The following is an 11,214-nucleotide window of genomic DNA, read 5'->3' on the forward strand; positions in this document are numbered from 1 at the left end:
CCAATTCAGAGAAGTATAGATTTTACTGAAAATTTTCTGATGAAATTTTAGACAAATCGTCTCTTCAAATATTCCTTGGTTGTGTCAATTATGTCGGTGACTTTATCAAAGAGATAAGGTTGATTTGTATCCCTCTTTTCAAGAGATTACAAAAAAACTCAGACCTATGGAGTTACGAGTGCACATTAGTTGTCCAAAAAATCAAAAAAGCTGTCAAAAGTATTCCATACTTATCAATTCTTTATCCAAATGCTTCAATTATTGTTCTAAATTTGTCTTCAAAAGAATCTTTTAGTTTTCTTGAGTTTCAAATATTTCAAAATAAAATTTGTAATTACAATAAGATATTTTGTTTTATCTTTATCTCAAAATACTATTTATTAGAAGAAAATCAAACTATTTTGTACAACTTATCTTCTGAAAAGAATATTATGGAAAGAGAGAAGAATATAAGAAATTATTCTGATTCAGAATCTTCTTCAAAATCCTTTGAAAACAAAATCCCCTCAAGATACAGACCTTTCTCAATCAAAGAATCAAATTATTTGAATAAAGGTAAATTTTCTCAATCAGATTCCTATTTAGGAATTGAACCAAAATTCTATGAGTTTAAAACTCATACACAACTTTTCAAATTTCAAAAGAATAATCTTGATGATATTCTTACTACTTCTTTGATAGTAAGTAGTAAGGATATTATAAGATGTCTAAAAAATACTACTGAAATTTTTGATAGTAGTAACAAAATTTTCAGAAAAATTCTCAGAAAGATGAAAATTTTTTTCGAAAGAATTATCTTTTAAACATCTATTCTTATTGAAAAAGAATAGAAGAAATCTTATGAAAAGAGTTTTACAATTTCCTGAAGATATTTATCAAAATATTTTAAACAGAGACCCTACTTGTGCTCAGACATTCAAACAAATTATTTTTAGAATATTCGATAACTTTTATTTCAATGGTTTTGCAACCTGTGAAAATTGTCGCAAACTTCATTTTACCCTCAAATGTATTCAAATTATTAATGTCATTAATGAAGAAATTCGTCAAATGATTGAATGGGGATTTATTTCCTCAATATATGTTAATTCAAAAATTGATATTTCTCTTCTTAATAACTCTCTCAAAAGTGTTATTAATCATCTCTTTGAATTCAAAGTCAAAACTCTCAAAATTGAATTCTCAACCATTCTTTTTGAATGGATTGCCGAAGAAGTCAAATGCAATGATACTCTTTTTATTGAAGAGTATTTTCCAGCCAAACAAATTATAACTATCTGGAGTACTTTGTCAAGTAATCTTCCTATGCCAGATTCCAATATTTCTTCAAAATTTTATGGTCCTGATGAAAAAGAAATTATTATCAAAAATCATGTAAAAGAAATTCTTACAAAAATTAGATCAAAATATATTCTTGTTGCAAATAAAAAGCTTGGAACAAATATTGACAATTCAAGATTGCAATTAATATTTCATGATGAACATTATGTCATTTTTACCGATGAAGAAAAATTGGACTCAAATTCAAGTTCCTTTGGTCAAGAAAATATTTGATGATGAAATATCAATGTCTCAAGATTGCTTTGATGATATTTATCAACGAAATGAAGAATCTTTTCAAGGATCCAGTCTCAATTATGCTGATGAAGAATTATTTAATCTCGATAATATGCTTGAAATTTAGTCTACAACAAAATCAAAGCAAATTTCAAAAGGTGGTGAACAAATTTCAAAAGATAACTAAAGTTGACGCCAACTTTTTCAAGTGGGAGACAAAGAAAAGTGTGTTAAAGACTTTTCTTTTGGTTGATTAACTTTTACAAATGGACGGTGTAAAAGTTTCAAAAAGTGCAATTATTCAATATTCCTTCTCCAAATTGAAGAAAATTTCAAGTCATGTATACATACATATATATATGTGTGTGTGTGTGTGTATGTACCTATATACATATATACGTATATACATTAGCCTTTCCAAAAGACCCCAGTGAATTCTTAATTGGAATTTGAGGATCCTTTTGGAATAATGTATATACGTATAAATGTATATAAGTACATATATAGGTACGTATATACACACACACACACACACAAATATACTTTAAAAATATATTTTATACCAAGAAATAAAGAATTAATAATTTTTAACAAGCCATCTTCTAAGATAGATAGTACAGACAAAATTTTAGAATTTACTGAAAAGATTCAAATAATAGGAGAATACCCTATAAAACTAGGGGATGGCAGTGGGACGGGTTCGACGCCCCGCCCCGCACCCCGCCCCGTTTTAAACGGGGCGGGGCGGGGCGGGGGTCTGCCCCGTTTCTTGCCCCGTATAAATTTTTTTTAATAAAGTTAATGTCTAAAATAAACATTCGAAAGTCGAAACAAACACTGTCCAAAAAAAAAAGAACAATTGCAATTAAAATTACATTGTCATTGTACTAAAATTCATTTTTTGATTCAAAATTTGTCATTTTTCAGACTTCATGACTTCTTTCATCAACAGAGGTAGAGATCACACAAGATGGATCCTGAAAAACAAAAGAATATTGTAATCAATATCATTATAATAATTACGATTAAAATTTACATTATCTAATAAAGAAAATTACCTCTTCATCAACATCCTCATCATTCATCTTGGAGCAAGATCCAAAATATACAGACGGCGCAGAATTCACTATTAATAAAGTAAAATAATTAGTAATAAGAAAATAAATCTTTTAGAGGCTGGAGGCGGACTGGCGGAGAGCTACTCTGGATGGAGAAATGAGAAGAATGTTACGTTAGGTTAGGGTTGCAAAACTTGTAATTAGGATTTTTTTTTTTTTAAACTTGACGGGGCGGGTTCGGAGCGGGGGAAGACCGCCCCACCTCGCCCCGTGACCCGAGACGGGGCAGCACTCCCCGCCCCGCCTCATCAACCCATCGGGGCGGGTTTTTTTCTCCCCGTTCGAGGCGGGGACTCAGCGGGGCGGGGCGGGGCGGGGCGGGGAAAACTGCCATCCCTATATAAAACATTGGGATAAAAATAAAATAGAAGCTAAATTAGAAATAATAAATGAAAACATAAAAATTATAACAGCAGAAATAAAGCGTACGAATCAAGATATAGAAGATTTTGACATACAGATTAAAAATTATTAGATTTAAAAGTAATAAGATTGTCTAGCAGTCAACACAGATCAGCAGCATTTATTGTTAGAAATCATAGTGAAATAAAAAGAGGAAAAGTAAGAATGGTTATAAATTATAAAAGATTAAACGATAATAATGTAGAAGATGAATATAAGATACCAGATAAGGATATGCTAATAAATAAAATACAAAATAATAAGATATTTTCTAAATTTGATTGTAAATCTGGATTTTGACAAATAAAAATGGCAAAAGAATTTATTTCTTGGACAGCTTTTACTACTACATTAGGACACTTTGAATGATTAATTATGTCTTTTGGATTAAAAAATGCACCCTCTATTTTTCAAAAAAAGATGGATAGTATTTTTAATTCTCTTCCATTTATTTGTGTATATATAGATGATATTCTAGTACATAGTAAAAACTATAAAGAACATATGAAATATTTAGAGATAACCTTGAATAAATTTATAGAAAATGGTTTAATTATAAGTAAAAAGAATATGGAAATAAATAAACAAAAAATTGAATTTGTAGGAAAACTTTTAGGAGAGGGAAAGATTCACTTACAACTACATATGGTACAGACAATTTTACAATTTTCAGACAAAATTGAAGAAACCAAGAAATTACAAGTTTTTTTTAGGAATATTAAATTATTTTAGACATTTTATTAAAGATTTAGGAAGGAAAGTATGACCACTGTATAATAAATTATCTATTAAAGGACAAAAATATTTTAATCAATCAGATATAAAATTAGTTAAAAAGATAAAAGCGGAAGTTAAAAATTTACCACCATTAGAATTACCATTAGATAGTGAATATAAAATAATAAAAACAGATGGATGTGAATTAGGATGGGGAGGAATTTTATATTCCAAACCAAATAAATATAATGATAAAAAAGAAGAAAAAATTTGTAGATATGCTAGCGAAAAATATAAGATAAAGGGAAAATATTTAACTAGTTTAGATTATAAAATAATGGCCATCATACATAGTATAGAAAGCTTTAAATTATTTTTAAACACCGAATTTACAATTAGGACAGATTATGAAGCTATAATAAAATTTATTAAAAAGACAAATTTTGATAAGATAAGGCATAAAAGATGGTTAAAATTATATGAGATATTAAGTAGCTATAAAATTAATATAGAACATATTGGCGGAAAAAATAATATTTTAGCAGATAATTTAAGTAGGGAAGTTATTAATTTTTTAACTCATTATCTTCATGGTGCAGATAGATCAAAGGATACTGAACTTTGGGAATGTCACTCTGAGAGTGGCCCTTCAAGGATCTAATCTTCGATTTAGAGGAAATAATTTAAAAAGACTACCAGAAAGGGAGCGTTGTCTACTGGATAATCTCTGGATGGCACGTGACTCTAAATAAAAATTATACAACATTAATGCTCTAACTAACCATTTTAGACAGATTCATAATCAAGTAGAAAGCAAAAAATTTAGTTTCTTTGCAGTAATTAAAGGTAGAAAGCATGAAATATATAATTATTGGCCAGAAGTACTACAACAAGTAGAAATATTTCCCGATCCCCTTTTCAAAGGATTTTATACGCTTGAAGAAACTTTAAATTTTTGTAGAGAAATGATAAGATTTAATTTTCATATCTCCGAAAGAATTAGATAGACCATGCAAACCCCCTCTCAAGCTTCATCATCATCTTCATCAATACAACTTTGTGATAGTTGTGAAACTATGATCAAAGTTGTTAGAAATTTAAATCTTAGAAAGCATTCTTTAGAAGAAAGACTACAACTCCTTGAAGATCAAATTTCTCCATCCCAACAAACTATTAGTAAATATCAAAATGAGATTCTTAAATTGCATAATAGATTAGACAGACTTAGTTCTTCTAAAAATACACTTGAAAAACCAATTTCTAAAGACATCGCCTCTACAAGTAGAAAATATTCTGATAAAATAGAAAGACTTATTGAACTAATAGATTCTATAGTTGCAGGATAGAAATTCTTTTTATACGAATTAGAACAGAAAATTGGTGATTGCGCCAGTATTGTTCGAAGTTCTATAAAGAATTTCGTTGTACAGGAAAGGTTTTGCTCAAATTTTAAGTTACTATCATAATGAAAATAGATACTTCCTTAGACATGGTCTCAAATACGATGCAGCCCAAAATTTAGCCTTCCTTAAACACAATTATCCAACAATTTCCTTTGATTATACAATCTTTGAAGAAGAAGACCTCTTTTACCCAACTTTACAGTTTGGTATGATGGACACTATATTATACATATTAAATAGATCTTTCCTATTTTTTTCACCAAAACTTAAATAGATTTTTGATCAGTTAAAAGACCATCCTTTAATGGTTCAATTCATTTCCATACCCCCTCGGTAAATAATGGCATTGTAATTCCAGTTTATCATCGTATTTTAATTTATGAAGGAGCCAAAAGATTTAGACCCTCTTCAAGGATGAATATTAAAAAAAAATTAGACAAATTAATTATGAAAGAAGAATATCAGAAACCGCAACCATGATGGAAGTTCAAAATAATGATTTTAGATTAGTAGCACAATGGAATAATGGAAATATTTTCTGCCAAGAGCACCTTGCCATGAGAACTAAAGCAGAAAAAATTCTAGTACCAAATATTGAACAAAAAAATTTATATCTGATGGCGTTTCAAAGACTAATAGAGAATTTACAGAAATCCTATCGAAATAGAAGAGGAAGCCTATATATCTGATGGCAATGATAATGAGATGGATCCAGAACTAGAAGAAGCTATAGCAGAAATGATGGACATATAAAGACGAGATATAAAGATGGAGAAATAATTAGAAAAATAAGGAAGTCAAAATGAAGAGGCGTAAAGATGAAGCTTTAAACATATTTCAAAGATTCTCTGCAAAGTTGACTCTCATATTTCAAGAAAAGTCAAGTATGAAGACAAAAGTTATCAGAAGCATCTTTTCAAATAATTCATTCTTTAATTACTCACATGGAGAATTACACATTATTTATTTTTCTTTGATTTTTGATCGCGCAAATGTAAAGTTTGTACATTATTCTTCAATTATTGATAGCACACTTACAGTACCAACAGAATCGATGTGATGTACCAGCATTTATAAATACACACATCTTTCACGAAAGAAAACACACCGAAAAAACACATTATCACTTGTACTCAAAAATATCTCCACCATCTTTGTAAATTCAAAGACATCCTTATAAATTCAAAGACTCCGTAATTAAAGTAAGTTCTTTTCATATCTTCTCTTGTTTATAATTTTCGTTTACTTTAATTAATTTTCGGGCAAGGCCTAAAAGGGAAAACACCGAGTAAGCAATTAGTTTATTCACAAATAATATTTTATTTCTATTTCAGGAATATAATTTTAATGCTCTTAGCCTCTTTATTTTGGATTCCATGGTTAAAAGATAAAGTAATCCTCTGAGTTAAGTTCGCTAATTTGTGTCCCAATAGTGAGAGTTTGTTTAAACTTTTTTAAACATGATGAAAATCTTTTTGACTACAGTCTTATGCCTTCTTTAAAAGGTCAAGAAAAAAGCTAAGAGAAAGTTAAAAAAAAAAGTATGAAGAAATTAATTTGCTGAATGGTACAGTACTCAAAGGTCATTACAAACATACCGTTTTAAAGTTTTAATATTTTATGCCTTTAAATTACATTGCCTTGCTTACTTGTTCATTGGAAAGTTCTAACGAATATATTAATACTTGTTTAGAAAATAGAGAGATGGGAAGATTACTCGTTGTAGGAAGTCATATTTTATCTGCTCTTGATATAAATAGAGGTGACCCCTCTTTACAGATCAAGAAGTAAATCACTCAGCTCTCTATCTCTCAGTGTAAGAGTTTCTTGATAGAAGATTCTAAAGATTGTAAGAAAGACAACAACGAGCAAAGATTATAAGAGAAAATAATAAAAGAAATTCCAATAGAACTATTTAGACATTTTTTTTAGCAATAGACCTTTAGTAGAAAAGACAATAGAAATATACTTACATACTCTTGGTCGTAGTAATTTAAAGTGTAGACTTTTTATAATGAATTAATTAAGTGTAGAAAATTTTACCAAATTAGTAGACTTTCTCTAGGAAATATTTATTGGTAGGAAGAAATTTTTATTTTAAAACATGTAAAAATTTTTAGAGAAAGGCCTTACTAACAAGTCCTCTTTATATTTATTAGAAAGAGAAAATTTTAAAAAACAAGTCATTTTCATATTAATTAAAGAAATTTTTTTTAAACTTTTGGTAGGAAGGTAGGAAGATTTACGCAGGAAGGTAGGAAGATTTACATATGTGTATATATATGTGTGCGTGTGTGTGTATATATATATGTGTGTGTGTACACACACACACACACACACACACACACACACACATATATATATATATATATATATATATATATATATATATATACATATATATATATGTTTTATTATGTATATACACATATGAACATATGGTTTATCACTATAGGCACTGTTCAATAGGAGAACCTGATTTGATTCCTGGATGTCTGCTAAATAGATGTTGGTTAGCTCGCGTTGAGGCTGGAGTAGGCTGTGTTAGGGTGATTTTGTTTGTAGGTTTTGTAAGAATCAGTCTATCTTATTTAACTATTTTTATTGTGATAAATTATTATAATTTCATTTATTTTATTATGTCTTCTATTTCAAATTGGTTTCGAAGATCTAGTAGTAGTCTAGTAGATCTGAAAATAATTCAAATACTCCAAATATTTTTCAAAATGAAGAAGAATTAGATCAAGCATCAGCATCTGCATCAAACGATTTTAATCAACATGAACTTCAAATAGAACAAAGACTTCAAAATTGGACTATTCCAAAGATGAGAAAAACTCTATCTATGAAATAGGAAAATTTGATTCTTCTCAAAATTATGTAATCAAAACTTTTGAACAAACAATACCAAACAAAAGTCAAAATACATTTATCAAATAGCTTTGAAAGTCCAGAAATAAATTTTTCTTTCCAATAGGATTGTTGACAGTCTTCTTGTAACATAATACAAGACAAGAACATATATTTATACCATAGAAAATCTTGAAGTTTTGGACATCTTAAATTCATTAAGATTTTATTTTGAATTTGTAATAAATTCGTAGGGGTTCCAAGGAAATGTTTGATAATAGTACAAGCTAAAACATTGTAACCATCATTAATATCTTGAGTTCTGATAATGTTTCCATTATCATCTCTTTTGTCAGCATTGAGTATTGAATCTCTTTCATTTTGAGATAGCTAATTAATCCACCATTGATCAAGTTGTCCAGTAAAACTAATAATGATATTATGGACAACATTATTTGAATTGATTCCTTTGTCTATGTATGTTTTATAACACATAGTCATGGCTTCAATAAGATTAATAATTTGATATTCAATAAAACCATTGAAATTCCACTCGACACTAGTTGCACCATCATAAATCTTTTGAGTTTTTGCTTTTTCTTCAAAATGCAAATCGGGATAAGTAGATTTTGGATAATATGTTGGAAGAGTTGAAGAATGTTTGAGTTTATTAATCGAGCTAAAATTTTCATCAATAAATTGATTTTCAGTTTCAGAATTATATTGGTATTATTCTGGACGGATAACTTTTTTATTTGAATAGAAAGTTCTTTGAGAACATCAGCTTAGGTTTTCAATTGTGAAGTTTCTGCCCTTTCAAATTAAAGTACTAAATTATTTGGATGAAAAATAGTAGCTTTTGAATTTGAAGATTTTTTATCATCACTATCTTTTAACTCTTTCTTAGAATTATTGGAGGTGACTTCTGATTCACAACTTATTTCAATTCTGTTGAGTCAAGAACACAAAGATTGAAGAGCAATATTTGTATAATTATTTTGATCTTGAATATTTTTAATATCTTTTTCAACAACCTAAGATTCATCAAGTCATTTTTTATATATTTTTTTGAGAGAGGAAGCAAGAATTTCAGTATTACCATGTAAAATAGTAATTTCTTGCAAAGGAGGATGAAAAGATTGAGTAGTATCTCCATTTGGAGTTCTCCAAGTCCTTTTTGAAATGGTAGTTGTATGTATTTTTTATTTAATATGTTTTTAATCAAAAAACTTTGAAATAACTACACTCATAAAAACATAAATCTTCTGGGAATTCATAGAATTCTTTCCAATAAGATTTTCTTTCTTCTTTTGAAAAACTTTTGTGAAACAATTTTTTGAAAGTTTTTAACAATTGGATTTTGATCGGTTTTGAACTAATTTTTCTGTCAATTCTTAAAGAAATAACATTACATTGATATTCAAAAGTTTCTAAAGGAGGTACCATATCAGATAAAGTTGGAGATTCTGATTGTTCAGAATCTTCATATTTTTCTTTAAATTGAGGTTTTGGAATAATTGGATTGAAATCAACACAAAAAAGAGAAGATGTTGAATTTTTAGCAGATTGAAAAGAAATTCTATGTCTATCTTCAAATTAAGAAGAGTAAGATCTTTGAAACCTAGAAGAAAATCAAGAAAGGTAAGAATATGATTAGGAATTGTTTGAACAGGAGCAGGAATAGGATTTTGAACGTTTTCACAACTCCTTTTAAGTCCTCGAGATTGAAGATTTCAAGAAATTCAATTGGGAATTATTGTATTCGAATGAAAAGGATTGCATTCAACCAAAAGATTATGAATGATATTTTCAATCCCTTTTCAAATTGAAAAACATGAAATATTTTTGAGAGCCTTTCAGACTTTTTGAACAGCTATTGTACACTCATGACTCCATGGGTCTGAGTTCTTTTGTAGTCTTATAAGGAAGAGAAACAACATGTTTTTTCCCATCCCAAAAGGCGTTTGGAATAATTGAACAAATTTCTTTTTCAATGCGTTTTTGAAAAATTGAATTTTTTTCAATAATTAAAGAATTTAATAATTGTTCTTCAATTCTTTTAAATTTGATTTTTCTCAAACTCTTTAAAGAATTTATATACTTATAAGAAGGAGGGTTTGTAAATTTCAAAAAAATTTTTTTATCGAAAATATCTGTAGTCAACCCTTTTGAATCAATTTGAAAATGGTAAAATTGAACTATGAAAGGAGTGTCAAGAATAAATTCTTAATCTAAATCTTTCACAAGATAAAAAATATTTTTGAAGGAAATATTTGAATTGCAAACATGAGCTTTTGCAAATTTATAATTAAAATAATGTGGCTCAAATAAGAGCTTTATTTAATTAATAAAAAATTATGAGTACCCTGATATAAAAAATGAACCCTATGAAAAGGAGAATACATAAAGTTAAATTTTGATTAATATATCATTAATGCCATCTTTAATATAATATAATATTATTTCATATGTACATGTAAATATATTGTATTATTGATATATGTGAGCTTCATTTAAAATCAAAGTTAATCTACTTATATAATTGTATGTTTAATTAATATAAAGGACAATATAACTATTTAAATACAAAGAACAATATGTTGAAAAGAAAAGAAAAAATGCTCAAAAAAAATAAAATTAGGAGGGAAAGAGTCGAAGATGAGAGAAATTATCCATTAATCTTAAAAACCTTACTAATTATTCTCAATAATTAGGAGTCATTTACCTTTCCCATATTTGTATCCATCCCACTAAATACAAGTTTCTTATCTTAATTTCACATTTTTCACTAAAAGTAAATTTTTAAGTATTAAAAAAAAAAAAAACTAATACTACGAGCTTGTTTGAGCCACATTATAATAAGAATGAGAATGAGAAATAGAGCCGTTATGGGCCCACACCAGAGATAAAAATTCAAAAATGGTGGTTTGATGTGATGGATAACGATCATATTTTTCATTTTAATTAGATAAAAATGTGCTCAAACAGGGGCTACATGTTCTAAAAATAATTAATATAGCATGTTCGTTATTTATTAGATATAAATATATAAAGAAAAGAAACAGATTTTTATCTCAATACATTTAAAAGGTAAATTTTTATTCCTCAATTTGTATTAATCTCATTCAAAAGAAAAAGAAAAACTTTTGTTTTAAGATTTTTCAGAT

This window comes from Olea europaea, unplaced genomic scaffold (assembly GCF_002742605.1).
Source record: "Olea europaea var. sylvestris unplaced genomic scaffold, O_europaea_v1 scaffold744, whole genome shotgun sequence".
Lineage (NCBI taxonomy): Eukaryota > Viridiplantae > Streptophyta > Magnoliopsida > Lamiales > Oleaceae > Olea > Olea europaea.